The sequence below is a fragment of the Pongo abelii genome, chromosome 9, assembly GCF_028885655.2.
Source record: "Pongo abelii isolate AG06213 chromosome 9, NHGRI_mPonAbe1-v2.0_pri, whole genome shotgun sequence".
Taxonomy (NCBI): Eukaryota; Metazoa; Chordata; class Mammalia; order Primates; family Hominidae; genus Pongo; species Pongo abelii.
In genome coordinates, this window is record NC_071994.2 from 2,734,945 (window position 1) to 2,756,301 (window position 21,357).

At 58.8% G+C, this 21,357-nt stretch overlaps 1 protein-coding gene across 1 annotated transcript in view; it reads left to right on the forward strand.

Annotated features, from left to right (window-relative positions):
- Positions 1-21,357, forward strand: part of KCNQ1 (potassium voltage-gated channel subfamily Q member 1) — a 407,444-nt gene that overhangs the window by 279,630 nt on the left and 106,457 nt on the right. The gene's annotated exons all lie outside the window — the stretch shown is intronic.

The following is a 21,357-nucleotide window of genomic DNA, read 5'->3' on the forward strand; positions in this document are numbered from 1 at the left end:
CAGCCACTCGGTGCACATGTACTCCAGCCTCTCTGTGTCCCGTTTGCTCATGACATGGTGGTCAAAGCAAGTCACAGATTCCAGGGGGACCTCGGAACGAGGAAGTCACACATGGGGGGATGTGCCACAGGGATGGGGCATCTCAGCCTTTGTATCTGCCGTAGGTGTGGAGGAATTTACTCTTTTCACCAGGGGGAGCAGAAATCAGAACATGGCTCTCTGTGTCTGACACAGAGCCCTGTACTCCATCTATGCAGCCCCCACCACCTCCGCACACAGCCCCTCCAGTGGTGCCTGGGGGCCCAGGCTTTTGATAGAGAATCACATCTGGACCAGGACGTTCTGGTAAGATCGCCAGGGGGCCGCAACAAGGAGACCAGAAAGGAAAGACAGAAAGAAAAACACACACAGATCCAGGCTCAGATGATATACAGTCCTCCTCCCGGCTCAGGACCCCTTTGCGGTGTCACCTTTCGGCATGTAACCACTTATTCTGTCAGGGAGGAGAGCCCTCCCGCTCCACCAGGTGACGGCCCTAAATCCTCAGGAGCGACAGCGTCCTCCCGCCCGGATTGGGTTTCTGCACAGTGGAATGGAGCTGGCAGCCAGGGTCCCTGTCCCGCCAGCCCTAGGCCTGGAACCCTCCCTGGCAAGCTAACACTGCCCTTGGAGGAAGGAGGGTGGGAGGGCAAAGAGAGAGAAGTGGGGCGGGTGGGGGGCAGCGGGCAGGCTGTCCTGCAAGGCCGTGGCTGCACTCAGGGCAGAAGGGGCCTTGTCACCTAGGAGGGGCCCCACCAGCAACCCTTTCCCACGCAAACACAGCTTCTCCCCTTGGGTGCCATTGCAGCTGCACCCAAGCCTTGCCCTTCCCTCTCAATTCGCTCCCCAGGAGGCGATACTGTGATTGTCCTGGGCTCACAGAGGAGGACGTGGGGACCTGCACAAGGAGACACAGGCAACAGAGCCAGGGCTCAGAGTTGGGGGAAGGGGCCAGTTCACCCACAGAGGGAGGAGTCACTGGGCTCAAGCTTCTGGCCATCGTATGGAGCTGGAACAAGGCACTGGAAGGTGCCAGGCCTCAGCGTTCTCAACTGTGAAATGGGAACACAGTGGTCTCTGTCACAAGGTAGAGATGACTGATCCAGTAACCTGGACAGGGTGCCGAGGGCAGGGTCTGGTGTGGCTATCAGGAGCCACTGGATTGGAACTTGGTGTGCCACCAGGGTCCCTGTCCGTTTAAGAAAAGCCTGTGGGCCCAATAGACAAGCACAGGGTCTGAGAAGCATCAGACATGACTCCTAAACAAGCTCACGTCTTGAAGCAGTGCTGGACCCGTTTCAGCTCCAGGGGAGAGCCAGGGCAGGGTGGGGCAGGCATGGATTCCTGACGTGGAGACAGGGGGAAGCCGAGGGCCATCTGTGCTCAGACCCAGTGGTGAGCCTAGGACAAGCTCCCAGAATCCATCCGGGACAGACGGCTGGACTTGTGAAACACTCCAGGGTCGGGGGCTCAGCCACGGGGCCAGCGCTTGCCAGAAATGTTCCCAGCTTTTTTGAGTTCGTGAGTGGCTGGTGAATACTTAGTGGTTTGGCTTTCGGGTTCCTGCCTTCCAAAACAGGAGAGGCAACTTGGCCTGCTTTTTCCTCAGAAGAGCCCACTTTTTGCGTGGAGATGACCTGCCATTTGTCCGGTTTGGGGTCCCCAATCGTCTTCGAGCTAGATATAGAACCCCTGCGTTTAGCTGTGGTTTAGGAAGTGCGTTCACGTGAAGTCGCCAAGTTCAAAGGGCTGCCCCTGGAACCCAAGTCAGACTTGCCCTCGCCCCCTTCCCGAACGTGCCCTTTCCATGAGGCTGGGCACCCCGCCCTGCCTTCAGTGCCAAAGCCCCAGGCCCACAGGCTGCGCACTCCAGCCGAGGGCAGCCTGGGGAAGGTACGAGAGATCACTGGGCTTTGTGAAACCTGTCAGCTTGTGTAAAAGCTATCTCCCCCAGGCCCCACCCCCGCCCCCACCCAAAGCACAGGTCACCTGCCTGGTTAATCATCCTGGGCTCTGAGAGCTCCCTGGGGCCCCACAGGCCAAGCGTTTTCTGACTTGGAGAGGCAGGAGGCCAACTCCCCGCTCCTCAGATTCTGCTGAACTAACTGAAACCCTAACCTTCGGGCTTCCCCACTAATTTGTGATAAGACCTCGCCAAGAAAAACAGCAGGCTAAAGACCCCTGATTTCTTCATGAATTCCAGAGCACTTGGTTCACTCCGGCAGAGAAGGGGCCCCAGGCAGCCATGCATACAGAGCCACCTCTGCATGGGTGAAGGGCTGGGGACGGCCTCTTGGGAGCCCACTAAGGAGGACCACCTGCCTGCTCCAGGCAGATTGCTTCCAGCTGGCCAGGGCAGAGGAGCAGGCCAAGGGTGGGTCCGGGGCAGTGGCCCAGAGAAGCTGAGCTCGCTCACGAGATGTGTGCTGACGTGGCAAGATGGGCGGGAGTTTTCATGAAGGAGTGGCTGCCTGGCCCCCTGACCTGAGGATCCTAGGGCCCCTGGATGGGTTTGGGGGACCTACGGCGTCATCAGATCACAGGCAGTGTGTTGAGTGAGGGTAGTGCTCTTCCTGGGCCAGCAGTAGGTTTCCAAAAGGGCACAGACACAGCTTAGGAGATGGATGCTGCCCTGTCAGAGTGGGGAAACTGAGGCCCCAGGCAGAGACACCACCCACTGCAGGTTCCAGCAGTCCCCCACCCCACCCCTGCCCCACCACGGCTGATGTGAGGGAGGTGGCCAGAAGTCCAGAGGGACACTGGGTGGGACCCCGGTGAAGATCTGGTGGACTGAGGCCAGAGAAAAGGGGATGACCCATTCCTAGCAGGGAGGAATAGCAGTTTATATTTTCCCCCAAAATTTTATTTTTCTGCATTGGCCTGAATAGGAGCTGACTTTAATATGGGGGAAATAGTGATTTTAAAGCACCGGCTTTCCCATGGAATGTGCTTCTCCTGTGACTGTGCCCGTCTCCTCACTGCTTGGCATAAAGGTATCCCCCGTGTCCCACTGGCATGGGCGCCAGGTCTGCCCTTCCAGAGGCCCCTCCCAAGTAGCTCCCAGCAGAACACTTGAAGCCCAAAAGCAGTGAGAAAGGGAACACATTTGCCTCCGATCCTGACTCTCCAAGCCGTGTCCCTGCCCCCAGGCGAAGGGTTGGCCCTGGGCATGGAGGTCGGCAGCAGGGAGGGGACACTTAAGCCACTTGGTTGGGGGCTTGGGCTATACCCTTTCCTCTGCCCTGTTAGGTTTGCTTCAACCTCTTAGGTCCTGTGATATATCTGCCCCTGTAGGAGCGAGACAGACATAAGCCAGACTTCAGGAAGGAGCAGCCATGGGGCAGTGGGGCTTTGGAGCAACAGAGGCCTCAAAAGCTCAGTGTCTACAGATGTTAGGGACAAGGAGGCAGCTTGGGGGATGTGCTCGGGCCCTGGAGGCAGACACATCAGGGTCTGAATCCCAGCTCATGGACCCAGGGCAGCTCAAGCCTTCTCTGAGGTTCTGTTTCTTTATCTGTAAAATAGGGACAATCATGGTAGCTACGTGTGGAGTGCAGGATGGCACCCAAGGATCGTTCCTATGTGAGTCAGATGTCAGGGACCACCAGGCCTTGTGCAGGAACATGGGGTAGTGTCCCTGGGGGGAATCCTACCCCAGACTCGAGGAATAAAGAGGAGGAGGAGGTTGCCTGAGCTTAACAGAATGATGGCTGTCTGACATGAGGCTCACAACTGGCCCCAGCAGCTCCACGGCAGGGAGCAGGAGCAGATACCCCGAACTCACTCTCCTCCCTCCTTGCCTCCTGCCAGGGGTCCAGTTGGCTAGACCCAATCTGAAGCCCTGGGCCAGGAGCTTGTGGACATAACCTGCAGAGATCAGCCTCCTAGGGTAGAGTGAGCCAAGTGGAGAAGGGCTGTATGCAGAAGGGCGAGCAGACAGCGCCCAGGATTCCACAACAGTGTCAATGTACAACACCAAGCACCTGGCCTGGTGTGGGCTCGTCTTGCACTATGAAGGGGCAGGGACATAGCCAGGCATTCCTTCCTCTGTGGGCACTGTAGGGCATTGCTGTGGAGGCAGAGGGAGCGTCTGATGGACCCCGGGGCCACGCTAGTCAAAGCGCTTCATTTCCATCATATGTGGTGCAAAATCGAACCCTCTTACCCTGCGTGAGGCTCATGTGGCCGCTCCCACTCACCTCCCAGCCTCATTGCCTCCCTGTTCCCCTCCTCCCTCCCCAGCCACTCTGGCCTTCTCCTTGTCCTTCAGCTCCTTCCAGAGTGTTCTTGCCCAGGGCCTTTGCACACATCCCTTCCAGGACTTCCGATGGTTCTGTCCTCCCCTCACACAGGCCTCACCTCTTTTGTCCCCTCCACCTCTGGAGCAGCCACTCACCCACCCTTCTGCCCTGAGTTCTCTGTGGCTCCCCAAGGCTCTTCCTGGCACCTCGTAGGGTAAGTCCCACCCCAGGTGGATGTGCTCTGAGGCCAGGGCCAGGACTCTTGTTCACAGTGCCATCCCTGACCCAGCGCCAGCCCTCAGGGGACCACAACCAGCTGAATGCCAACTGGTTAGCTGCTTTTTCTGTAGGACCTACCCAGCGTTTGACTCTAGAACCGGGCGTTGGTACTTGGTGACAAGAGTTGGGCTGGCTTCCTGCTAATTCTGCAGCCTCTGGCTTGCTAGCCTCCTGCCCACTAGGGTCCAGGTCACTTCCTCTAGGAGATTCTAAAACACTCTGGCACAGCCCACCAGCAGAGCCGGGCCTTGGGAGCACGAGGGCACCTGGCCTGAGCCCACTGCATCCTCCCAGAAGCTGGCCTACAGGACAGAGGCTAAGGGTGGCCAGTTGGGCATGGGGTTCTGCTGGCCCAGAGTGCCAGGGGGCCAGGAGGTCCCTGAGGGCTCCAGCCGCAGGAGGAGCATCCCAGGAGGAGCTGAGGCTGGAGCAGAGTGTCCTCCTGGTCCTGGCAGCCCTTGGCCCCTCAGCACCCCAGAGGACCGGCCGCAGTGGATGCTGCTGAACCACCAGAAACTTAATCTATTATTACACAGAAACTTCTGTGCAGTCAGGGGTTTGAAGTCCCCAGAAGTGTTTGCCTGATTTGGGGCAGATAGCGGGGTGATTAATGCTCGTGATAAGGTGTTGATTGGTTCTGGGAGCCACTGCAGATACACAGGGGCTGTTGTGCATGCAGGGCTGGCAACTGTAGTCACAGAACAATAGCCTATTTATGTAGCACACCCCCAACCCCCGCCTGCCCCAGGCGGGCACAAAGGGCGCTCGGGCCAGGAACCCATGAGCTGGGCTCTCCCAGGGCTGAGGGTCCAGACCTGTTGCTGAGAAGCTGCTCAGCAAGGCCTAGGGGCAAGGGCTGGTCTGGCCTAGCTCTTTCTCCCTTGAGCCCCCCGCCACAGGGCTAGGGCCATGCTGTGGGCTCGAGTGACTGCCCTGGAGGTGACAAATCTCTGTGCCTCGGTGCCCACACCTATAAAATGGGGTAATAAAGTCCCCACATTGTAGCACTTCCAGGTGGATTAAATGAGAGAAGATAGTAAAGTCCTTAAAGTGAGATGTGTTGGCATTTACTCCACAAATATTGAATGCCTGCTCCAGGTGCGAGGGACAGCAGTGACAATACAAAACTGATACGAAATTCCAAAGGGATGTCCACCGATGGGAGATGTATAAGGGCTCTGCATCCATGGATTCAACCAACTGTGGATGGAAAATATTTGGAAAGAAAATTGCATCTATGCTGAACATCTGAACTTGTACAGGCTTTTTTTCTTGTCATTATTCCCTAAACAATAGAGTGTAACAGTGGGTCACGCAGCATTTGTGTTGTGTTAGGTATCATAAGTGGTCTGGAGATGGGAGGATGTATGTGGGCTCCATGTCGGTATCACACCATTTCGTATCGGGGGCTTGAGCACCTGTGGATTTGGGTACCTGAGGGAGGTCCCCATGGGTGCTGAGGGACAGCTGCACTTTATTATTTGTCTACAGAGTGCTTGGAAGGGAAAACAAAGGCAGGGCTGGTTTGGGGAAGGGGCCTGTTGTGGATGGGGTCGTGGAGGACCTTACAGTGTCCCCAAAGCGAGGTGAATCTCATGATGTCAGGGCTAAGAGCATCGTGGAGAGAGGGTACAGCCACAGCAAAGGCCCTGAGGTGGGGATGGGCCCACAGGCTGGCAGGACAGCAAGGAGGCCCATGTGCTGGGACCCCGAGAGCTAGGGCACATGAAGCCCTGGCTGGCCCTGAGTGCGGCGTGGTTGGCGCAGATGGCGACAGGGTCACTCTGGCTGCAGAGCCAAGAATGGACCATTGAGGGGCTGGGACAGACCTGGCAGACCAGGAGGGAGGCTACTGCGCTAGTCCAGGCAGAGGATGGCAGCTGGACTAGGAGGGTGAGGAGGAAGTAGTAGATTCAAGACTGTTTTGAGAGGGACCATTTTAGCTTCTTACGGCTGCTGTAATGAATTCCCACAAACTTAGTGGCTTTAAGCGACACATTTATTATCTAACAGCTCTGGAGATCAGATATCCAACATGGGCTACATTCAAGGAGCCAGCAGAGCTGTTTCCCACTGGAAGCTCAAAGGGAGGCCCCACCTCCCTTAGCTTGTGGCCTTTCCCCACAGCCCCCTTGTCTCTGCTTCTGTCCTGCGCTCTTCACCACCTCCCTGCCTCCCTCTTTCTCTTATGGGGAGCACAGGGGTGATCTGGAGGAGCCGGTCAATAGCAGCGTGGTGGGGAGGTCTGGCAGAGACAGACTGCAGGGGGCCTGGGAGGCCCCAGGAGGCAGGTGGACTTTGTCCCTAGGCATCCAATGCAGAGGTGAGACCTGTATGGCCACAGAGTCTCCCTATCCAGGCCCCATTACCCTGGGGGAGGTGAATTATGGTATGAACTGCTGCAGGTGGCCCAAGAGGGGCTGCCCCTGGGAGACGCAGGGTTCTTCAGTGGTGGCGGTTTAGAAGGGCAGAGGAGGGAAGAATGGAGGGATGGGGGACAGACCCTGGAGCCATTTTGGTGGCAGGCCTCTGTGGCTGTGGCCAGGAGCAGGTCTGGGCACCAGGCCAGATGGACCAGAGGCTGCCCCCAGCTGAACCAACTACAGGAATGAGAGCCCCAGCCCAGCCTCCTCCCAGCCGCCACTCTCTGGGAGCCCAGCTTTGCTCATAGAAAAGGAAGGCCCTTGTTGCCCTGCATTGGGAGCAAACACTTCCTTTGGCCTCACAGCTCAACCTTGGACCCAAAGGTCCTCAGGGACCTGGGGGAAGAGGGGCAGCCAGGCACCTCTGTTCACGGCAGGGGCTGCGTTGCCCAGCCTGGCAGAGGGAGGCGGCCCCTAGGTGCAGTCGCCTGTGCCCACTCAAGGGGGTGCTGAATTCCCCAAGGCCTGAGTCAGACCTGGTGCAGCTTCATAAAGCCAAGAGTGGCAGGGGGAATCCAAGGGGCCTCACCGCCCATGCACTCCACTGTTGCATGGAGAGAACAACGCCCAGATGCCCTCGTCCCACAGTCGGCATGCCAGACCCCTCGGGAATTCAGGCCTTGGTGAGTCTGGCACATTCCAGCTGTGTGTAAGCGGGAGAGGCCTGGGAAAGGGAGCCAGCACTGCAGGCCACCCACCACACGCCCACTTGGGCACCGGACACAGGGAAGGCAGACACCCAGGGAGGCCATCTCTCGGGCAGGAGGTGCGGCTCCAGGTTCTCACCCAGGAGAGGGATTTCCTCCCGTGTCAGTGTGCCCTTCACTGCTTGAGGCAAGCCCTCCGGAACAGACCCATCTTTTGGGGGACCCTGTGGTCATGGAGATCAGGTTCCTAGAATCACCCCCAGCAGCACACACAGGAGGGCCTGAGGCCCAAAGAAAGGCGCCTGGAGCAAGGGAGGGGTGGGCTGGTCCAGAGCCCCTGTGCCCTCTGCCAGCCACCCAGGAGGCTCCTATGGCCCCGTCTCCCAGCTCTTCTGGGTAGAAGACAGTGGTGGGTAACTCACTCAGCTAGAGTGTCTGATCACACCGCTGCAGCGGCTGCTCACAGCCTTCACCATCAGGACCACAATTCTGAGGGCCCTTTGGATGAAGCCATCTCACAGAGCTGTCTCCCGCAGAGAGGAGAGGAGAGGAGAGGAGAGGAGAGGGAGGCCGCCTTGCCAGCAGGGGACCAGCGAGGTGTGGCCTGCAAGCCGTGGGCGCCTGTGTTCCTTCCTCCCCCTTCAGAGGAATGTGAGGAAACCAGGCTTGAGTTCCTGATTTTTGCCCTTTAGGGTTTTTAAATTGTGGGAGAGCCAGGAGTGCCTGCGTGGTGGTCTCTGTCGACTCCATTTGCTCTGAAGCGGGGCTGCAGCCAGGCAGTGCCTCTCATCCTTCTGTTTGGTGGATGAGGACGATGCTTGGTCTTGCCTCAGGAGCATTGCTGGCGGCTCTCATGTGCTCCTGGGCCTCTCCCCAACCCTCACCTTGGCATCCCCCAATATCCAAACCATAGTCCACAAAGCAAGCTGCCCCGTGGGCACCGCGAAGACCCTCAGGGCCAGAGCCACTCCCTCAGGGTGCTGAGGCCACCGGCTGGGGCCTTCTCTTTCCACACTATTCCTGATGCCTGGGCTGGGCAGAGGACTCCTGGCTTCGTTTCTTCCCTTGCCTTTGCTGGGCCATCTTTCAGACCTTGCCTGGTACCTTCTCTCCCCGTGCCAAGGCCTGGAGGTGATGTGGATGCAGCCGGGCAGTGAGGAGCGCAGGCGAACGTTACAGCAGGCGCGAGCGAAGGGGCCCGAGGCACCGGTGCTTCCGACGGGGCCCGAGGGCCGTCTGACCTTTCCGGCCACGGGGCAGCAGTTGCGTGAGCAGGAACAATCGCCCCAGTGTGCAAGGCACAAGCGGCCTTTTCTTCCTCACCGGGCCGGCGCACACAGCTCCCAGCCTGGCTTCCCTTGAACAAACATATTTATTGTGGCCGCCACCGAGGCCTCGCCTTGCAGCCGGAGCCTGGGGGCCTCTGTCCCACCCACTGGGGCCCAGGGAGGGGACCCCTGCCCTGGCGGTCTCCCCTGCCCCATGGGCCCCAGCCCCATCTTGCCTGAGGCAGGGGTGGCTCTGGTCCCACCCACCCTCTAGGGGCCCAGAAACTCGAGGCTCCTGCTGGGGGCTGGTGACCACCCACAGGCAGCAAGCCAGCCAGGGTCCTGGGAAGAGGGGGTCTGGGACACAGCCACACCTGAGCCCATCCTCCACCTGGAGCCAGCCCCTTACCTTCTGGAGCCTCAGTTTCCCCCTCTGTAAAATAGGAGGCATCACCCAGCCTTGCACGTCTCCAAAGTCCCTCAGAACAGCTCTGGCCTAGCAGCTGGGGTCTGAAGAGCAGAGCCCTGAGCTCTGAGATCCACTCCCACCCCCACCCCCAGGCCTCTGCCTTCCCTAGTGCTCCTTTGTGTGTCCAGAGGGAAGGGGCATCCTCCCTCAGCACTGACCCCACTCAGGCATCTCAGCTGCACTCAACGCAGGGGCTCCCCACACTCGTCCTCCTTCGCTGCAACCCCGACCCTCACTTTCCCACAAACCCTCAGTCTCCTTTGCTCAGCTTCCTTCCAGACAGGCTGGCCTGGGCCCTCCCCATGGCTTGGCTTCCCTGGGCGGTGTCAGGCAGGGACAGCAGCCATAGGTGGTACCCCTAGTGAGGGGGACTCATTCTAGTTGCAAAGATACAGGTAGAGCATAGGGACCCCAAAGAGTAGCAGGGGACCCCCGGGGTTGCTGCTGGCAGCTCCTAGGGAGACAGTCGGGCATGGCGGGCACCTTGAGAGGAAGAACAGCCAGGCCTGGGCAGCCCTAGGGGAGGAGCCGGGGACAAGTGTGCTGCCCTCTTGGCCTCAGATCTGAAGCTATAGAGCCTCCTGGAGGGCAGAGGCAGTGGAGAGGGGCTAGCGGGCAGGAGGGGGACTTCAGGCCTTCCACACACACACACACACACACACACACACACACACTCACTCACTCTCACTCTTTCTCTCTCCCCCCTACTTCAGGGCCTTCGCGCCTGCTGTTCCCCTGCCCTGCCAGGCGCACCACCCCCGAAACGTGCACATGCTCTCCTCTTCCCTGCTTAATCCTCTTGAGTCTTCGGGCCTCAACCCACGCGTCCCCTGAACATCCTCCTCAGAGCAGTTGCGCGCTCTAAATCAGGACCACCTCGCGGTTCTCGCAGCCCCAGCCTTGCCTTTCTAGTGGTTCTGGCCTCTGATCACAGGCACAGTTTCAGGCTTGTCTAGCGCTGGCAGGGGTGATCCTGCTCTGGCCCCAGGGCCCGCAGGTGTGTGTGAGAGGTGCATGGTGGACGTCCAAAGAATAAACGAATGAACCATCCAAAGCACAGACCAGAGGCAGATTGGGAGGGTCAGGTCCTAAGAGGCCTCAGGCTGGAGCCCAGCTGCAGAGCAGGGCAGGGGTGGCCTAAAGGGGCCTGGAAGGCTGGACTTTCCCGGAGGTGGCGGGGAGCACCAAGGGTAGAGGCAGGGGAGCAATGGATGGGTTAGATGAGGACGCTTCACAGCCCCCCGGCCACCGCAGGTCGGAGGAGCACTGTCCCCGGGGCCCTGCAGCCAGCTGTGCTGGGCAAGGCAGGACGGGCCCCTTGGTGATGGGCAGAATGTGGGGAGCAGGGTAGGACGGGCCCCTTGGCTGAGAGCCAGATGTGGGGAGTGGGGCTGTCGAGGCTGATCTCAGGATGCTTGCTGCGGCTGCTGGGTGGGGGATAACAGGAGTTTTCCGAGGCCCTGAAGGACGGGAGAGAAGGAGCAGGTCTCGGGGGTAGCTTCCTAAAGAGATGAGTTAGGTCCCAGGCACATTCAGTGCCAGCCAGGGAGGTGAGAGGTAATCCTGGAAGCTGCTGTGTAGACAGAAGGAAGGGACAAGACCACCGCTCCTCCACCATAAACTGTGTTGGATGGGCCTCCTGCCTCCTCCAGCCGCAGTTTCCCCCACTGTGAAATAGGGATGGCCTCCTGTGCTTGGGCCTGGCTGTGGCTTCCTAGGCCCCGGCTGGGACCACCACAGACATGATGTCTCCAGGAGGCTTCTGGGCCAGCAGCATGTTCCAGTGCGACACATGTGCCCCAGAGTGGCCGCGTGCCCAGCCGGCTGTGCACCCTGCCCCGGGCTGGTGGGGTAGGCGCCTCGGAGGGCACACTAACGAGAGGCACATGTGCCAGGGAAGCCCTGCCTTGTCATCACCTGTGCCGTGGCTGTCAGCACGCATCTGGCTTACATTGAACTCCCCCGTAAAACGTGTTAAACCTGACAGCAGCGCCGCAGCAGGACAGGGAGGGACTGTGTGTGAGAGCCAGGGAAGGGCTGCTCAGGGGGCTCTCCTTGATGGTGACCCCCTATGAGAAGCCACTTGCCCTGAGGCCCCAGGAGACAGCCGGGCCCCTGGATGGCCAGAGATGCCTGGGGCACTGGGGTGGGAGGTGGGGACAGGCTAATGCTAATGGCAGTTGAGGCCCTGCCTGGTGGAGGGTGGGCCATGGCCGCCCCCACCTCTCCTCCCACAAGCTTCTCCCCTTCCTTCAAAGCCCAACCACTGCTTGCTCCTTCCCACCCCTCCTAGGCCAGGGATGCCCGAAGCCACACTCCACTGCATTCAGCCACCGTCCTGAAGTGCCCCTCACCCACCCATCCACACCCCACAGGTATCCTAGGGCCTGGCCCACCACCCTCTCCCTCCTCACCATTTTCTGTTGAGCACACTTGAGGAGCACTTGGAGGAGCTGGGGGATGATGAGTCCGCTCTGCTGTCACCACCAAGACCACAGTGGGGCAGTTTAAACAGCAGGCATTCATCCTCTCACAGCCCTGGAGGCTGGAGTCCAAGGTCCAGGTGCTGCAGGGCTGGGTCCTCCTGCAGCCTCTCTCCGTGGCTTGTAGACATCACCTTCCCCTGTGTTCTCATGGGGCCATCCCTCTGTGTGTGCCCAAGTCACCTTCTCCTGTCATAAGGACCCCAGTCAGGTGGGATTAGGGCTCACCCTTATACCCCCATTCTGCTTTAATTACCTCTTCTAAGACCCCATCTCCAGATACAGTCACAGTCAGAGGCAGGAGGAGGTGGGTGAGAGGACCCCACGCCCTTCCTCCAGTGTGTCTGGAGCCCCTTCCCTGTGTACAAAGGGACAGAGAAGCGAGGGGGCTCCTTGGCCCTCCAGGATGTGGGTGCAGAAGGCCCATGAGCTGCCTGGGGTTGGGGGGTGGTCCTTACACATACCTTAGATGCCAGAGGGGGCTCATTGGACAGAGCCTACCTGGGAAGAGGCCCAGGCTTCCTGCCTGCCCTTCGGTTTACCCTGTGTTCCCAAATCTGAAGGAAGCCATTCCTAACCAGCAGTCCAGGGGAGTAGAGGACTGGGACCAGTTGAAACTCCATTCTAAGGCTTGGGGACCTAATGGGATTGAAGACGACCAAGCTTGGGCCGTATCTGGGATCTGGAGCCCACCGGGGGCTGTGAATAGTTGGAGCCCTGGAGTGCCGAGGGCCCAGGTCCCAGGCCTCTGGGGAGTCTAGATTTTTTGGAGTCTTCCTGAGACTTGTGACCAGTGGGCTTGGGAGAGCCTGAGGGGCCTCTGGGGTTAGACGGTGGCCCCCATGCCTGGAGAGAAGGTGCACTTTGGGGATGGGAGGCACTAGGTGCCGATGGCCCTAGGAGGGGGCTCTGGAGCTGGACCCTTGAGGGAGTCAATGCCAGCTCATCGCCATGGCGGCTTGCTTAGGGCCGTCCCTCCCACCCCCCAGTTACACAGCCTGCAAACCCCAACCTAGCCCCTTCCAGGTGTCCCTTGTGATCTTCCGCCACTGACATAGGTGTGGCCCAGAGCAAAGGGCGGCTTCCCATTTTGCCTGCGCATCTGCCACCGGTATGCGGCCGCCTGGTGGGTTCCTGGCTGGCTGGCATGCGCCATGCGTCTTTGCTGGGCCTGGTGGGGCCTAAGGGTGAAAACTCGGTCAAGATAAGATGCCCACGGCTCAGTGACCCTACAGTCACAGGCGGGGAGTGGCGCAGAGCCTGGGTCTGCCTCAGGCTACCCTGAAGTGCCAGCTGAGGGTGGCTGAGGAAGCCCAGTCCCAACTCCCACCGCCTGCCTTCCCAAGACATCCTGAGTGCCCCTAGCCAGGACTCCATGCTCGGGGATCCCATTATTCCAGGAGGAGGAGCCGGGGGTACCACATTCCATTAGTGGGTCCAGAAGAGATCCCAGTGGGAAGGGGCAGCCTTCAGGGTAGGGCAGCGGATTAGGGAGGACTCCCCCAGGAGAGAAGGAGGCAGGCAGGGAAATTCTGGGGGGAGTGTATTCCACAGGGTAAGCAGAGGCTGGATCCCGAGAGCATCTGGACTTGTTCCCAGGGCACCCAGCATGGAAGTGAAGGGGTGCCGGTGGAGAGGGAGAGCCCCGGGCAGCTGCTGCCGTGTGGATGGACGTCCAGCCGCTGCCCAGCCACCTCTCTGTCCCAGGAACCTGCTCTCCTGGGGCATGTGCACCTCAAGTGGGTGCAGCAGGCCCAGACCCACGGGGGCCCCTGGAGGCCTGCTGGATGCCCGCGAGCTGCAAAGAGTTAATTCCTGGCCTTGTGGGCTGGCAAACTCTGACTCACAGAGCAATAAAATTCTTGTGTTTTAAAAATCAGTATATTAGCTTAATTTTATAGATTTCAGAAGTGCTACTTGAAAATAAAAGTCTCCTAATTATATTTATGATCCCAACGTGAGTGAATTTGACTCCGTTCACGGCGAAGAAGGTTTGTGTAAAATGCCGGGAAGCCCTCGTGCTGACTCGGCCCTCGCAGACCGTAAAACACGGCTGGTGGGTCCGAGCCCGGCAGGGATATGGGGTCACAGCAAAGTCCCTATTAACGCCACGTCCACCTCGCCGCCAGGGAGAGTGGGGCCGCGGCAGGGCGCGACCGTCACAGCCCTAACTCTGTGATACCTGCTGTTGTGATAGTGGATATGAGGATATGAGGCGGTCATAACACAGGAGTGGGCTGGAGGCAGGGAAAGGGGTTGGTGCCCCCTGCCCAGGGGAGGCACACTTGGGGGCACAGAATGACATTGGGTCCTCTCAGCTTCATCCATTTCCTGCTCCAGGCAGGGCCCTGGGCCAGGGCTGCAGGGATTCAAGGGAGAACCACACCCTCTTCCACTGCTGGGAGGGGCCCAGCCTGGCCTGGACTGCTGGCCCCAGGAGCCTGGGCCTGTGGTCAGGGCAGGAAATGGAGAAGATGAACGAGGAAAGGAGAAACTGCTCCAAATGGTGGGGAGGGAGGAGAGACGAGGGCAGAAGTGAGCCCCTGGCCCAGTGGGGGTGGGGTGTGGAGTGTGGGGGCCCAGTGGGGGTGGGGTGTGGAGTGTGGGGGCACAGCGGGTTCCTTAGCCCAGGGGGAGGCAGGGTGTGGAGTGTGGGGGCACAGCAGGTTCCTTAGCCCAGGGGGAGGCAGGGTCTGGAGTGTGGGGGCACAGCGGGTTCCTTGGCCCGGGGGGGTGGGCAGACGTGTTGTCATGAAGCTGGGAGATCAAGGAAGGCTCTCTGAGGGAGGTGACATTTGTACCAAGCAAGGAAAGAGGCAGAAGATCCTTCTTCCAGGCTAAGCGCCATGTGAGAATGCAGCAGGTCGGGACCACTGGCACCAGCGTGTGTGACAAGGGAATCTCAGGCTTCTGCTCACCTCTGCTGGGGGCAGAGACCCTGGCCAGAGCCATGGCCAACCTCCCCCCACTCCCAGCCAGGCCTAGAGCAGAGTGCCCTCGAAGGCTGGAGGAGGCCAAGTCAGCCTGTCCCATCCCTCCTGGGCCCCAGAGTCGCCAGGAGATGCGGGGCTTAGCCTGGAGAGGGTCCTGTCGGTCCCTGGGTGTTCAGGGGTAGGGGGTCGTCTGCTTTTCCTGGGGGCCTCACAGCTGGGCCAGGCTGTCCTCCCAGTAGAACGTGGGCTGCAGCACTGGCTGCACAGACAGACCCTCGGGGGACTGTCCTCCTGCCACCTGGGCATTGGCACACCGGCCTTCCGCAGACACTCAGCAGGCCAAAGAGTGGGCTATCATCAGACGCTGGCCCCAGGCCTGCCCTGTTGTTGCGGGTGCAGTGGGGTGCCTGCGGCCAGGTGGGTGAGTGAGGTTCAGGCTGTCACTCACCAGCAGGGTTGGGGCTTGGGGGGACCCTGGTACAGGTGGAGTCCAGGGGTCTGCAGAGGATGGCTCAAGCCCTGCTACCACCATGCTGCTTTGAAAGAGGACTGACTTCTCTGCTGCCTCCGCCTCCCTGTGAAGTGGGACTGACATCCCCTGTCCTGGGGTGGCCTTGAGGGTGTGCAGTGCGTCTGGCACAGGCAGGTACCCCACATATGTGCCCAGCATGTCTGGGAGGGCCAGGGTCGCAGCAGGGCCCCCACCCACCCAGGCTGGCTCATACTTGGCCACTGGCCACAGGTGACACCAACCCAGCCCCTGTGTGAGGTACTGAGAGCCCATCACACAGATGGACCAACCAAGGCCACAGATGACAGGTGGCAGGCCCAAGATTGCCCAAGGTCACATGGTAACACATTTGCACCTGGCAGTTGTTTCTGCCCTATCTGTGGTTCCCAGCCATTTGGATGTCACAGCCCCATCAAAGGCCCACTGCATGTTCCCCCACCCCCAAAGGTGGATGGACATAGGTGGCCAACATTTTTATTATGCAAAAAAGGACATTTCATAGAACAACATTACTCTAATGAAATACCACCATTTCATTCTAGAAAGGCTGAGGACTCCATCTCAGACCAGGGACTGGTTGGTGGTGTCCTGGTTTTTTAACAAGAACTTGTTCTCACTCTGCCCCAGCCTTCGTCAGCCCAGCCATGGCTCCTATCCACGGCAGTGGGCCCGCAGAGCTCCAGGAGCTGACATGCTCTGTCTTAAGGCAGGTTGGCTGCTCCGAGGACTGCCAGCCCTGTCAGTATGGTGTCCTTGCCCAGCTGGTATTGGCCAAGTTGACCGTGTCCAGGGGACGGAGAGAGGGGAGAGGCAGGTTGTTGGAAGCCTTTCTGCAGATGTAGCTTGGAGCAGTGTCCTAAGGGAGGCCAGCCCCTATGGGTCGGGACAGAGGCCTCACCAGTGGGATCCAGTCACTGGGACTGAGGCCTGGGTGTGCAGGTGGGGTGGTGAGCCATGCGGCAGTAGCCCCTGGTGACTAGAGCAGGCACCTTGTGGAGCTGTGCGGAGCTGGCTGGCCTGGTCCCCGTGGCTTCACCCTGAGCGTGCTGCCGCCTCGGCCCTGAACAGACAGAGGCAAGCCCTGCGTGGCGCCCAGGGTGCCAGTGACTCTGGTTGCTCTGAAACCATGAGAAACGTTAGGACTTCTTTACCCCTCTGTGAGGTGGGCTGGGCCTGGCCTCTTTGGAGCCTCCAGGAATGGCAGGAGGGAGGGCAGGGGATGGGGAGTGGGTGCCGCTGCCCATCGACGCTGCTGGGCAACTCTAACAAATTCAGCAATTTCTTCTTTTTATTGTGTCTGTTCGACAACTACCTTCACTTAAAGTCACTTTTTTCTGGCTCTCCAAGTATACTTAGATAAGGAAACAGAGTCTATTTAAGGAACAATGTTAAGCAAACAATAGTACAGGTGTTCAAAGATATGGAATGAGTGACAGATGGGGCGAGGGACCCCGATGCAGCCCCACCCAGAGGACAGTGCACGCGAGCTTTGAAGTCCTTCCCAGCAGGCCCCGAATGTGAGCGGGTAGACCCAGGCCTCCTGGGGGCCTCAGCTCAGCTGGAGCCAGGGTCTCTGGAGGGGCCTGGGTTAGTTTCCTGTGGCTGCTGTAACAAGTCACCAAAATTTTGGTGGCCTAAAATCCAGGTGTCCTCAGGGCTGGTCCCTTCTGGAGGCTCTAAGGAGAGTCCATGTCCTACAGTTTCCTGCTTCTAGGGGCGCCCACATCCCTTGGATCATGGCCCCTCCTTCACCCTCAAAGGCAGCTGCGGCCCATGGCATCCTCACATCACAGGCTCTGTGCATCCCCTGCGGCCACGTCTCCTCCTCTGACTCTGATCCCCTGCCTCTTTCCCGTATCAGGACCCTTGTCATCACATTGGGCCACCCAGAGAACCCAGGATCTTCTCCCCAGTGCATGATCAGCTGCTTGGCTGCCTGAATTCCATGCAGCCTTGATTCCCCTTCAAAGGAAATCAAGTGGCAAAGGGGAATTGAGTGACGCATGCGTGAGTTCCAAGGATTACGGCATAGACTCCTTTGGGGGGCGCCCTGGGGTGGAGGGTGTTCCTGTGTCTCCCTGCAGCCCCTGCTTGGACACATGACCAGCTCAGGCAGTGCTGCCTCCGGGGGAAGTCAAGAGTCTCTGGTGAGTCTCAGACAGGCCTCAGAGTGTCTCAGGGTGGCCTCAGAGACAGGGGAGTCCCCTATGAGCTGGAGGGAGTGTGAGGACAGGGCCTCCTGTGAGAGGGCAGATTTGACTTTTACTCTGCCACTGAGTGACTGCGTGGCCCAGGCAGTCACCCCAGAGAGGTCTGACTGGCCCTTGCTGTGATGGCTGTGTGCAGCAGGCATTGGGGCCCTGGAGATATTTGCTCTTTCTTTTTGTTTTATTGTCCAGACTTGCAAGGCCCTGTGTGCCCCCACAGGGCTGCACACATGTGTGCACAAACGCATGCCCAGTGTGACCCCCGTCCACACCTGGTGCCTGTCCCCTGTGCCCCTGGTTATCCCTTCCACCTACAGCCTATCCCCTACCCAGGCCCAGCCCTCCCAGCTCACCCTCTTCCAACCCAGGCCTGAGCTCTGTTTGGGTCTCTATCCTCCTGCCCTTTAGCCTCCTCTCTTACTGATAGAACATTCCAGAGCATTCCACCACCACTGGCCTGCAATTATCACCCCATCGCTGTGAGTGGGGGCAGGCTGAGGAAGCTGTGCTCGGGCCGGAGAACAGCCGGCCTCCTTGCAGGGGCAGCTGCGGGCGTGCAGACAGCTGGGGCTGGGGGCCTCTTCCAAGGATCCTCCGCCTGTGGTTTTCCTCCTTGACCTTCTTAGGAGGGTCCAGTTCCTTCTCCTGGCCAAGGCCCCACTCTCTGCCACCCCAGGCAGGGCCAGGGTGGGTCACCATCTGCAGAAGCCCTCAGGGGCCCCCAGCAGCACCCCTCCTATCCCTCTGCCCCAGGGCGGGCTGCCGCCTTGTAACCCCCAGAACTCTTGGCTCTCATGTATATGAGTCAGCGTTGACTGTTTAACCTGTTGCAAGACACTCTGCTGGGTGCTGCGACATGGTTAGGTTTTCTCCACATTAGAAGGTAGAAGGAAGAAAAATAAGTTCTGAAAGAAACAGACTTGCCCTGCCTCTGCCCTGCCCTTGAGGTGGACAAAGGTTTTGCACAGAACGACCATCCCTGCAGTGGGTGGCTTGGGGGGTACCACCATGATTTGAGACCCTGGGTGGTGCTGGCCAGAATCAGCCTCTATGAGATGGTCAGGGCAGTCCAGGGCAGGGGAAGCCCTGTGCCCCAAGATCAGATACATCAGCTACAATTAGAGGCATCAGGCGGCCTCAGGCCCTCAAGCCGGTCCCCATGTGCCCATTTGCAGCCTGTCTCATACTCACGGCCACCTGGCCACTGCACCCGGATACAGCAGTGGGGCCTTCATGCCTGTGGGGTGTCTGCCTGCCCAGCTGTGCCCACTTATGTGGTGGATTCATCCGAATGCTGGTCATGGGGGCCCTGGGCTCCCCCCGGCCCTTTCTCGGGGCAGTTTACACTTTGCAGCTGAATCAATCAGGGGCAGAAATGCCTGGCAGGGGAATGTTTACTGATTTGGTTTTCTGGGGCTGAGGATGCTCAGTGTTTGCCCAGGCTGTGTCCTGCTGGCTCCTCTAAAGCTTTGCAAACAAGAGCCTCAGAGAGAAGGAGGCCTTCCCCTCCCCATGTGCTGAATTCGGGGCGGTCCTGACAGCCATGCGCAGGGGCCCGCTGTGGCCTCCTCTGCACGGCTGCTGAGGGAATGCAGGTCAAACAAAGTAGGCCAGCGGCTTAGGGACCCCCAAGTAAGCAGGCAGACCCACAGGAAATCCAGTGCTCCGAGCCCCCACACCTGGGGTGTGGCAGCCACCCAGCAAGACTGGACCGAGAGGCCACGTGGGCAGCCACCCTTGCCAGGTGGCACAGGGAGTGCAGGTGGTTTGTTCTTGCCTCAGATCCAGGATAGCAGCTTTTTTGCCTGAACCCACTCGTGAATTTTTCGTATTTTTGGAGAGCTCCTTGTGAGGACAGCCGGCCTGAGCAGGCTTTGATGAACATTAGAGCAGGTGGCCACAACTGGGCAGATCTGGGCCTGGAGACCCAGTTGTCGTGTTTGAGAGGGAAGGGGCATTCCCAGAAATCACAGGAATGACTGGTGTGAGCCCACTGCCCACCTAGACTCCCGTACCATGCGGGGCCCCTCATTGTCTCCGAGGGTCTTCAGGGCCCTGTGCTCCTCCAGAAGGTGGGGTCTGAGGTGCTGCTGGGTGTCTCTCTTCACCTCTTTAGAAGCATTCGTGAGTCAAGACCCCACCCCTTCAGGCCCTGGCACAGGCCTCAGAGCAGGCCTACCACCCAACTCACTGGTTCACTTAGAGGTAGAAATTATCCCAGCTTTTACCCAGAGCTCAGGGCCCAAGATGTCAGGTTGCCCGCTGGCTGTTGCTCTGACTGTGGACTCCCTCCCAGCTCCCCGGCATGCAGCTCCCAGAGGGAGAATTTGAGCAGGAAAGGGAAGGGGCTCGAATCCCTATGCCAGCCCCTGCATGGCCCCATGGGGACTTGCATCTCCCCGGAGGAGAGCAGCCCTGCACAGCCCTCTCTTACTGATTCCTGGAGTCTGCACAGCCAGGCCACAGGGCTCTGCATCTGCCAACGGTGCCCGCATGAGTAGAGTTGATGCTCTCCTGCACCACATCCTATAGCCCCCCATATCCTCCCTAAAGCCCTCTCTTTGGTGCCCACAGACCACTCAGTATCCTCCAGGAAGTGGCCGGCGCACTGTGACCACAACCCCACTGTGGGATTCATCTTCCCTGTGGTCCAGATGTACACAAGAATACACATGCATGCACACATAAGCTTCCCATTCCAACTTTGCCTATTTTTAAGGTAATTTTTATTACTTTAATAAATTAATAGAATAAAGTATGTAACCTAGTAATAATTTGATAGAATAGTTATTGTTTTAACCACATTTTAAAATTTTCATGGCCTGCACATGGTTTTCCTTTTGGCAGACTACCTCCCTCGTCCCAATCACTGCACCTGTGCCCCAGGACACAGCTAGGCTCAGCCAGGTGACTGCCTGGTTGTAAGTAGGTGGGTTCATTAAATTTTGTGTACCCAGGTGAGTGTGCCCAGAAATGGATTTCAGATTTCTGTGAAACTTTACCAGTTGAGGGGAGACACAGTCTATAGGTGAGTTGGAATCAAACAGCTGAAAAGACAAAACTATTGCAAGAGATTCTGGAAGAATTTTGTTCACAGGGGATACCTGAAGGTCATGGCATGCAGACAGACCTGGGCCTGAGCAGCAGGGTCTCCCCTTAGTGCCTGCAAGGATGTCCCAGGTGAGGCTACACGTCTAAGCTACATAGGGTCAGATTCACTACCTCCCAGCTTTAACCAGCCTTCTTGATTAGCTGCCATCTAAGGCCCAAGTGTGCTTCGTGACAGGCCTTTGAGCCTAAAAGGAGTTGCCCCCAGCAATGACATCGGATGCCTGTTTAGTCAGCGGACTGCCTCAGAAAGGAATCTCACAGGCAGCGGGTTCTTCTGGTAGGGTGGGATATTTCAGCGGGAGGTAAACAGGTGTTGTCACAGAACGGCAGATTGGGGCCTCCCCTGGTGGGCCTTGAGGGTGCTGGCCTGTGGACCTGCTCCTGCCTGTTCTGGCCTGATCCGGGGCCTCTTGACTGCAGGTCTCTCCTGGGCTCTCAGCCCCAGGTGCCTGCCCTCACCCACGTAGCTTGGAACATCATCAGCCCATTGCCGGTACCCATGGCACCTTCACCACCCTCTTGGCTGCATTCTGAAAATCAATGTTTAGTCCCTCCTTGAACACACTCCTGCTCCCTCAGGGAGCTGGGGACTCAGGCTTGCACCCTGCCTGTTTAGGATAAAAGGCCACTGTGTGTCCACTCCAGTGTCTCTGCTCAAACAGGAGACGATGTGGCATCGGGAACACCAATGCGGCACTCAGAGAAGGCTCTTAGCCAGCTGGCCCCTGATGGGCTCACTGGCCGCG